Consider the following 10,287-nt stretch of genomic DNA (forward strand, 5'->3'; position numbering starts at 1 on the left):
AGTTTATTTTGTCCTATCTCCTTCAGCCTAATATGTTCTCCATGTAACTATGTACTGTAGTTGCAGGGAGGGATGGAATTAGGTGAAGAGATTATCCCAAAAAGTTAACCAAACAAACAGCTTGAACCGTGTTCTGGAGAATGAGTGATATTTAAAGCATGTAAGGCTCTAAAGCAAGCTGAATCACACCTTACCTGGAAAAGCGTATGGGTTCAGCGATCCCTTTAAGGCACTGGAACGAGGATGTGCACAGTGTAGTAGAGACTGGCCACTCTTGAAGCAGTACATTCAGTTCTTCCATAAGGGGTAATAGCTTGCCAGGCTGTCCATATTATGGTAGAGATGCGTGACTAGCAATAGACAGAGTATCTGGTTGCAGAGTGCTCCTAGCAGGCCTGTAACTCACCACCACAGGTACTTTTCCCCTGTAGGCATAATCTGGTATTTGCATCGACCGCTGAACCACATGACTGTTAATCTGGACATGTATCGTGCAAATAATCCAGAGGAAAATAAAGGGAAGTGTATTCAATCTGCAACTGTTCAATGACAAAGAACTGTCACTCAGGTTGTACCATTATCCACGCCTCTGCATGGGCACTCATTCTTCACATAGCAGGGAAGTACCAGCAGTGCCCCATTGAGGGGTTTGCATTGGGCTTATTGATGCAGTAGCAGACCCCATTTCTCCAGCGCTCAGGATAGCTGCGGTCTCCGGCTCGAATATGGGGCTTAAGAAGCAGGCGATTACATGGGCAGGAGGAGCCCATGCAGCAGGAATCTTCCTAGTGGTGGAGCTGGGTGCTCTCGTTCATCTACCTGGGCGTCACTGAGCAGTTTCTGGAGCAGCACCGTGTGTCCTGCTGGCAGCAAGACATTGAGGATGTCAATGAGCCTTGGCAGATTGTGGATACATACTCCGGAGTCAAATGCTCTCGAAGTACAGCAGCTGCCACTTTCATGCAGATAGGACAGGGCACTCTGGATCGTCCTCGGTCAGGCCGCCTGCAGCCAGCCGCGCCGAATCCCACCAGCTGAGCCACAGTTGCTGGCTGCGGCTGGAAGTGCAGCTCTTCAGCACCTGCCAGGACTTGGTAGCACACCGATGCAGGTTTGGGAAGAGTCCCGGTGCTCAGCTACTGACAGAAGCTGTCGCAGGCGGCGCACTTGGTAGTGGTCCTGGCAGTGATGGCGAGCACAGTGAGAGGATCTGCGGCCGGTGGTTGAGCAGATACTGAATGGGCCTTCTTGCGCCGCAGGTTCTTATCTGAAACCCATAGACAGTGTGAGGGCTGGAGCAACGCAGTCAAATCCGTCCCAGGCATCGTCCACCTGCTGGCCAAACTGGAGTCCCTCGCATCCTTCTCCTGCAGGGCAATTTGGTGTGGATTCCAGCACTTTTCCTCCAATATCCCGCTCAGCGCACAGGTCAGCATGGGTGCCCACTATCACTACAGCATGGGGCACTTGGCACCTACCAGTGCAGAAGTAGCCCACTGCAGAGTAGAAGACATGTGGGTGTAGGCACTCAGGTTCACACCAGCCATACCGGCTCCGGCGAAAGAAGATATGGATCCATCATAGCTAGGTCACCTGCCAGCTCATACACAATGAGTCAGACCTCTCTACATCTGCTGTCCAGTCCGTCACCTCGAGCCCTGGTGTGCCTGAAGTCCTGCTACCAATGGTGTCAGGAGCATCTCGCTCCAGCAGCATGGAGAAGTGTCCTATCTGGGCTTCTCCATTAACTTTTGGGGATGGAAACAGACAGGCATCCTGGTGCTCTAACTTGATTTCCCAGCAACTTTAAGGTGGAGACAGGCAGCGAGTCCTGTGCTCAATGGAGGCATATCCTAGAGGAGCCTTTTGAAGACAAAGCATCTCGGGCTCAGTCATGGGGCTACGTCTAGCTGTATTTCCCAACACCTTCGGAGTTGGGCCAGGTGTGTCTTGTTGCTGCTGGGTTTCCCAGCATCTTTGCCGCTGCAACCAGGGAGAGTCTCTCTGCCTCCTCCTCCATCAGCACCTTCTCAGCAGGTCTTGCAGCATCTTCAGCCATGAGGACAGCTTGAGCCGGGCTTGAGAGCAGGCTGGGGTGCGCCAACTCCTGCTGTAAGCGGCAATGTAGGGGATGCCTTCATGCAAACTCGTAAGGGGCTGATGGAGTGGGTTGTCCTTGATCTTCCAGAGGGTGACCGTGAGAGCTGCCAAAGCCCTCGGGAGGATGCGATCTGGTTGCCGCAGCACGAGTTCCTCCAGTTGTGGAGCTGACAACAGAATCGGGCAGGTAGCGGATGCGGTTGTTTGTCCAACCAGAGGGTCGAGCTGGTGCAGCTGGAGACGCGGGCAGCAGCAGGGTGAGCTGGTTGCGGCTCAGGTAGAGCTCTCCAGGCTGGGCAGGGCAAGCACAGCCTCGGGAACTCACTCAGCAAGTTGGGAGAGGTTCAGCATCTTGAGGCGCTGAGCGCAGCGGGGGGCAGACCCGCAGTTGGTTCCATCCAGCTGATGGCTTTCCAGGTGCCAGCTGGCACGCCCTCAGGCAGGGTGCCCAGCCCGTGCCACTCAGCCACAGGATCTTGAGGCAGCGCAAGCAGCAATGCCTCGGGCAGGACGCGCAGCTGCCGGTTGCCGAGCAGTCCAGCTCCTCCAGCGCGCCGTCAGCAGCGGCGCGGAAGGCGGGCAGCTCGTTGTGGTCCACGTCCAGCGAGCGCAGCCGCTGCAGCGGCCAGCGCCTGGGCAGGCGGCGCGGCGGTTGAAGCTCAGGTTCAGCTCTCAGCTGCCGCAGAGCGCCCAGCGCCCGGCAGCGCGCGCCGTCCGGCAGCTGTTGTGGCTCAGGCTCAGCTTGCGCAGCTCCCGCAGCGGCGCCAGCGCCTGCGTCCCCCAGCTGCCCAGCGGTTGTGGCTGAGGTCGAGCTCGGCCAGGCGGCCCAGGTGGCGCAGCGCGGCGGGAGCCGGGACAGGCGTTCCTGCGCAGGCTGAGGACGCGCAGGCCGCCAGCGCGGCGCCCAGCCCTCGGGCAGCTCCTCCAGGCGCGCCCGCTCAGGCTCGCGCGCCGGCTCGCCCGGCCCAGCGGGCAGCGGCGGGCGGCGAAGCGCGGCGGCCGGCGGGCCGGTCCTCGCGGGGGCCCAGGCTCAGCTGCCGCAGGTTGGTCCGCAGCTTCCGTGCGCGCAGGGCGGCGTCTCGCCAGCGCCGGGCCGCCGCGGGGGGCTCGGGTCGGCCATCGCCCGCGGGGAGTGCGGCTCCCTAGGGGCGGGCAGGCGCGGGCGCTGCGCAGCCGCCTGTAGCCGCCGCCGGACCGCCCAGCCCGCGGCGCCGGCCGCCGCCAGCCCCTGTCCGCGCCGAGGGAGCGCAGCGCCGGCGCCGCGCAGCGCCGCCCCGCCCGTGCGCAGCCCGCCGGCCGCCCCTGCCGTGCCGGGGTGGGACACAGCCGGCCGCCAAGCTCCGCCCCCAGCCCGGGGACCGCGCCCTCCTGCTTCCGTCACCCCTACTGGGCTCAGCGCCCCGCCCTGCGCCCCATTGCCCGGGAGCGGCGCCCCCCGCCCCGCGACCCAGCTGCTCCAGATGTGCCGCGCACGCGCCCCGGAGTGACGAGTCTGCCTGTGAAACAGCGCCGCCTGCTGGCCCCACCTGGCGCCTCGGCGGGCTCTGAAGCCGACCGGTGCGGTTCAGGCGCAGCAGGGGCCCCTTGCGTTACAGGTGTCACCGGCGCTGCTCTGAAGGAATCAGCCAGGACTCTGGTTTAGCGGGGCTCTGAGCAGTGTCTTCAGGGCAGGAGCCTATCCAGCCTCAGCCTGCCTGGGTCTGACCTCAGAGCAGGGCTGTCAGCTGCCTGTGGCACGGCTAGCTCTGGGGCAGGGCTCTGCTGGGAGCCGGGACAGATGGGAAGCAGTGGAGCGTGTAAGAGCAGGGCTGCTGGGTCCGAGAGCGCACCAAATGCAGCACAGTCTGAGGGAGGAGTTGGCTATTGGGGTCTGGGGGAAGGCGCTCGCCTGTAGGGTGACCAGATGTCTTGATTTTATAGAGACGATCCTGATTTTTGGGTCTTTTTCTTATATAGATTGCTATTTCCCCCCATCCTGATTTTTCACATTTGCTGTCTGGCCACCCTGGGGGTGGGGGGGTAATTGGTACCTATATAAGACAAAGCCCTGAATATCAGGACTGGCCCTATAAAGTCAGTACATCTGGATCTGGTCACCCTAGCTGGGGAGCCTGTCTCTCCCCCGGGCTGGCAGCGATCCATCTCATCTGGGGGGAGCTGCATAGGGCAGGATGAGCTGCTGTGGTTCCATGGGTCCTCATCCCTGAGATCAGCTGCTGTGCTAACTTCACCATGGTCCATTGGGCTGGCAGTGGTGCCCATTGGCATGTGATCGGACCTAAGGGTTTGCTGCTGCTGTTGCCACTCTTTACCCCAAAAGGTGGATTTTGGGGTCCTGCAGTTTTTCACCTAGCTCCTCCTCTACTGCAGCTGTTGGACCAGCAGGCTGGGGGACTGTCATTTAACAAATTTGTTCGCCAAAAATGCTTTCTAACAATCCTGAATTCAATTTCAATATTTGACAGAGTGCAAGAACCTAGAGCAGTGGTCCCCAACGACACGGTAGCAAGCGGTGTCATCCAGAGGCATCGCCGCAGAAATGCTGCCAAATAACGGTGGTATTTCTGCGAATGCTCGTCCACCAGCCAGTACGCAGGTGCACTGAGAGGCCCCGGTGGGCACATGGCACCCACAGGCACCGCATTGGGGACCCCTGACCTAGAGAGCCTCCTGAAGCACAGATGATCATTTTGATTTAAATAGCCTTGAACTGTTTGAAGAATTGAGTACACTGCCATCAATGTTACCACATACAAAATCGATGATGGACATTGTACAGTTTACTCATACCAGCAAACTTGTTGACATATATCCTAATGTGGACATTGCCACTCGTATTCTCCTGACAATTCCTGTAACAGTAGCATCAGGAGAACGGAGTTTCTCAAAACTAAAGCTCATTAAAAACTATCTCCACTCTACAATGAGTCAGGAACACTTGACTGGTCTTGCTATTCTTGCACTCAAACAAGACATCACTTTGTCTTTGTATACAATGACATTGTTACTGATTTTGCAGCTCAAAATGCCAGAACGATTGCTTTTAATTAAAAACAAATCCTTGTTTCAATACCTCTTCATAGAAGTTTCCAATAAAATGTTGACAAATTAAAAAAATTATATTATTTGCATCATTCTGTCAAATCAGAATTTTTTCTATAGTGCTACTTCTTTAGTGCTAGTCCATCAGCACTACAGTGTGCTTCATTAAGTCAAACTGGTTTTAATAGCATGCATGTGGCAAGTTTTCCAGTAGTGCAAGCTTTTTGTGTTAATAAGAGCAAGACAGGCATAGGGGCAGCAGTTTAATAATCCCACTTAGGGCACCATAAATCCTAAGGACGGCCCTGCCTCGGAGCATTCAGCATCCTTGTTTCACCGTATGCTTCCCGCAGCGAGTCCGCGTGGGCTGGGCAGGGCTTCTGAGGAAGCCAAAGGACCCTGCACCCCAACTCCACAGTCAGCCATGACTCTGAGCCAGTGAGTAAAACAGAAGGTTTATTAGCCCACAGGAACACAACATAGCACAGAACTTATTAGCACAGAAATCGGTGATTTTTCAGCCAAGTCCATATTAGGAGAACCTCAGACACCCTGGACTCCCCCCTCCTTGAGCCCCCCATGGCAGACTGCCCTGAACTCTGCTGCCTGGCCTCTGACACGCCTGTTGCTTCTCCTCTGGTCTTTGTCCTCCTTCCCAGGCAAAGTGTCACCTGGTCGCATCCCACTCCTGGTTCTCAGGTTATGAAGGCCACTGGCCATAGCTTACATGCAGACGGCTGGAGCAGTCTCATCTGCCCCAAGGGCCTCAGCAATAGTGACACACTCAATTCCCACCACCTAGGCCTTGGTGCAACGTACAGGGAAACTGAGGTACAGTGTGCATACAGGACAGTAAGACTCACATACAACATAACAAGGGGGAAAACCCCACTTTGTCAAATGGGGATTGTGAAATCAGACTGTCACTTTCTCTGCACCCCAACTGCTGGGGGTGGGGGAGTGTCTTTTGCCAATAGTTACATACATTTGCTAGACAACAGTAGAATATTGGGTAGAAGAGTAGAATATTGCCAATGTAGGGCTATCCTTAGCCATTTGTGGGGGGCTTTGTGGGGCCCCAGGCCTCCCCCGCAAGGTCTGGGAGGCAGGAGCTGTGGGGGGCCCCTTATGGGGGCGCCACAGGCCCAGAGTGGCCCAGGGGATTAGCGGAGGTCCAGGAGCAGTCTGCTCCGCTTCCCTCACCCCGGCCCCAGCCATGTCACTTGGGAGAGGTTCTTGGGGGAAGGGATCCCCCCCCACCCCCACCATCAGCAGCAGGAAGTGGAGCAGCCCGGCCCTAGCCCACTCTACTCCACCAGCTCCCAGCTGCAGAGCTCCGCTTCCCCTCGCCAGTGAGAGCCGGGGGCGTCCTTTCCCCAACCCGAGCGACATGGCTGGGGCCAGGGCAAGGGAAGTGGAGTGGGCTGGGGCCGTGTCTCTCTGCTTCCCGCTGCTGGTGAGCGTGGGTTACTCCGCTTCCCACTGCTGCCAGTGAGTGCAGGATTGCTGGGGGAAGAGGTGGAATGGGGGCGGGCCGGGGGTGGAGCAGTGGGGAAGGGTAAGAGGGAGTTGTCGTGGGCCCGACACTCCCCTAGGGATGGCCCTGCTCCTTGCAAGGGGGCCAGCCAAGGGATAGGGCTGATCACCAGGGCTGGTGCTGCCACGTATGCAGCATGCAGCTGCCTAGGGCACCATGAAATTTGGGGCAATTTGGTAAAAGAAAACCCTCTGGGAGAGATTAGCATACCAGCTACTACAACAGATTCAAAACACAGAGGATGTTCCCCTGGACAAAACTTAATTACACCAATGAAAATACCCAATTTGATTCTTCCTCTAGACAGGTTACAAAGAAATAAACATAACCCTATTTATTCCTTTCTAAAACTTACTACTCTAGTGAGAGGCTGGTTCCTTGATCTTTTTCACTCTGGCTGAAACTTCTCTCCTTCCTTTTGAAACATCTTGTTCCCTCATTGGTTTTTCTGGTCAGGTGTCAGCTAGGCTAGGTGAACTTCTTAACCCTTTACAGGTTAAAGAGGCATTAACCCTTAACTATCTGTTTATGATACGGATCTACAGTGTTGCCAACTTAGCAATTTTTTCACTAGATTTAGTGACTTTTTTGTTTCCCTAGTGAGGAAATAAGTGTCAAAGGGAACAGTAACAAATCTAGCAACTTTCACTGCTAATTACACTGACAGAGAAAGAAGTCGCCCATTTGTATAGTCACAAAAATCATTCCCAAGCAGCACAACAGTGTTAATAAAATCCATGCCGTGCTCTTCTTACTGCGTTCCATAGCGCACCAAGTCACTGTTACTACGTCTAACTTGGGTATGTCCTTGGAAGGACGCACATTCCAGAGCTTGGGCGGAGAGGGTGGGAACGAGAGGAAGGGTTTGACTCAAGCTCCTGGTGGTAGAATAAATGCTTAGCACATAACTGGGTCTCAACTTTGATTCCTTGGTGGTGGGGAGAGGGTGAAAAGCCAGATCTAATGAGGAGGGGAGGATACAACTGCCCCTCAGGGGAAAAGTTATGATTGTCTGCTTAGTAAAAAAACGTTAGAGACCAGGGCAGGCACCACTTCCTGGGCGAGGGTGAGTGTAGACAGGACAGACTCACCCCTGCGGAGCCTCCTGCTGGTAACTTTGGAAATTAGCTCAATTTCCAGCCTGGAGGGCCCTCTGCAGGCCAGTGATCTGCCTGTTCTCTGGCCCTGAGTCCCTCCCTGGACCCTGGTGCCTCTTTCAACTGGGTTTCCCCCTCCCAGGGGAATTCCTACCCCACTATCCCCACTTTGCCTCAGTGTTGGCTACTGCCCAGTCTCCATCTAGCCCCCGTTCCCTGAGGCAGACTGCAGTATAAGCCACTCATCATCGGCAAAGGGGTTTGGACCTGCTGCCTTTGCCTACTCCTGGGCTACCCCCTGCAACCCCCAGTACCTCTTGGTCTAATGCTAGGCCACAGCCTGGGGCTTTCCAGGTTGGAGCTCCCCAGCACCTCTGCCTTTCCCCAGCCCTGCTCCACTTTAGGTACCTTGTCTAGCTCCCTGCAGCCAGGCCCTTCTCCCTCTACAGGCAGAGGGAGAGTTGAGCTCCTGGCTCCCAGCCTCTTTATAGGGCCAGCTGTGGTCTGATTGGGGTGTGGCCCAGCTGCGGCCACTTCCCCAATCAGCCCAGCTCTTTCCTTCCATAGCCCCAGCCTCTGCAGGGCTGGCTGTAACCCCTCAGGGCAGGAGCGGGTAACCACCCTGCTACAGTGATGCAGGCCCTCTGTCCCGTGCCCACCAACAAATCTCCGGGCATGGACGTGCTGATCATGGAGTTCTACCACATGTTCTGGAATGTCCTTGGCCTGGACCTGGTCACTGTCTGGGCTGAGTCCTTGCAGAGCGTGGTCCTCCCTCTCTCATGCAGGCGAGCAGTGCTAACCTTGTTGCTGAAGAAGGGGGACCTCCACAACTTACGGAATTGGAGTCCCCCTCGCTCCTCAGCACGGACCACAAAATCATAGTCAAGACCATCTGGATGCGGCTAGGTTCCATGCTGGAGGACATGATCCACCCAGACCCAGACCTACACCATCCCAGGCCATAGCATCTTTGATAACCTTTATCTGGTCCGGGATCTCCTGGACCTTGGGTGCAGGGATGTTCTGTCGTTCGCCCTCCTGTCCCTGGATCAGGAGAAGGCATTCGACAGGGTGGACCACAGGTATCTCTTGGGCATTCTGCGAGCGTTAGGCTTTGGATCCCAGTTTGTGGGTTTTCTCCAGGTGCTGTACGCTTCTGCGGAGTGTCTGGTCAGGCTCAGCTGGACCCTGACTGAACCAGTCAGCTTCGGGAGGGGAGTGCGGCAGGGGTGCCCCCTCTTGGACCAGCTGTATGCTCTGGTGATCGAGCCCTTCCTCTGTCTCCTCCGCAGGAGGTTGATGGGGTTGGTGCTTCGGGAGCCGAGCTGCAGTGGCGTCCTGTCGGCGTACGCCAAAGATGTGCTTCTCATGGTCCAGGACCCGGGCGACTTGGCGAGGGTGGAGCTTGCCAGGCTGTGTACTCAACGGCCTCCTCTGCCCGGGTCAACTGGGTCAAGAGCTCTGGCCTTGTGGCGGGGACGGCTGGCAGGCAAGTTCCCTCCCACCCGCGCTTCAGGCCATCCGGTGGAGCACAGGTCCGCTGCTCTATCTTGGCATTTACCTTTCTGCCACGCATCCGTCTCTGCCGGAGAACTGGCACGTTTGCAGGCAGGGTGATGAAGCAGCTCCGGAAATGGACAAGACTTCCTCCGCGTGCCTTTCCCTTTGGAGGGCACTGGTGCTCAATCAACTAGTCCTGTCCATGCTTCTAGTACTGGCTCAAACACCTGGTCCAGCCCCAGTTTTCCTGGCTGACCTCCAGAAGATGGTCCTGGAGTTCTTTGGCCAGGACTGCACTGGGTCCGTGCAGGGTCCTCCACCTTCCCCTGGGGAGGGAGGGCAGGCCTGAAGTGCCTGTGCACTCAGGTCCACTTCTTCTGCCTCCAGGCCCTGCAAGCAGCTTCTTTATGGTGCGGGTAGTCCAGCGTGGAGAGCACTGGCGCACGCTTCCTCCGCCGCTTCCGAGGGCTCCGATACAACCGCAGCTTCTTTATCTCGATCGAGGGGTCTTCTGCGAGAACCTCTCTGGGCTGCTGGTCTTCTACCAGGAACTCGTCTGGACCTGGAAGCTGTTCTCTGCGACCAGTCCGTAGGGCCATCGGAGGGGGCAGATCTCCTCGCGGAGCCCCTGCTACACAATCCCCAGCTCAGTGTGCAGGTAGCAGAGTCCCCCCGGTACGCCAGAGGCTGGTCTTGGCGGAAGTCACCAGGGTCGGAGACCTCCTGGACTAACGACCAGGGAGACTGGTGGATCCCCTGCACTCATAGACTCATAGACTCATAGACTCATAGGTCAGAAGGGACCATATGATCATCTAGTCTGACCTCCTGCAAGCAGGCCACAAAACCCTACCCATACACATTTATAACACACCCGAACCCATGACTGAGTTATTGAAATCGTCCAAAATTGAGATTTGAGACCTCAAGCTGCAGGGAATCCACCAGCAAGCGACCCATGCCCCACGTGCGAGGAGGCGAAAACCTCCAGGGCTCTTTCCAATCCGC

At 56.6% G+C, this 10,287-nt stretch overlaps 1 pseudogene; it reads right to left on the reverse strand.

The window, feature by feature from the left end:
* Positions 1-8,704, reverse strand: part of LOC116825684 (uncharacterized) — a 9,299-nt pseudogene extending 595 nt beyond the window's left edge.
* Between the last annotated feature and the right edge of the window lie 1,583 nt (positions 8,705-10,287).

This window comes from Chelonoidis abingdonii, chromosome 5 (assembly GCF_003597395.2).
Source record: "Chelonoidis abingdonii isolate Lonesome George chromosome 5, CheloAbing_2.0, whole genome shotgun sequence".
In the NCBI taxonomy this organism is placed as follows: domain Eukaryota; kingdom Metazoa; phylum Chordata; order Testudines; family Testudinidae; genus Chelonoidis; species Chelonoidis abingdonii.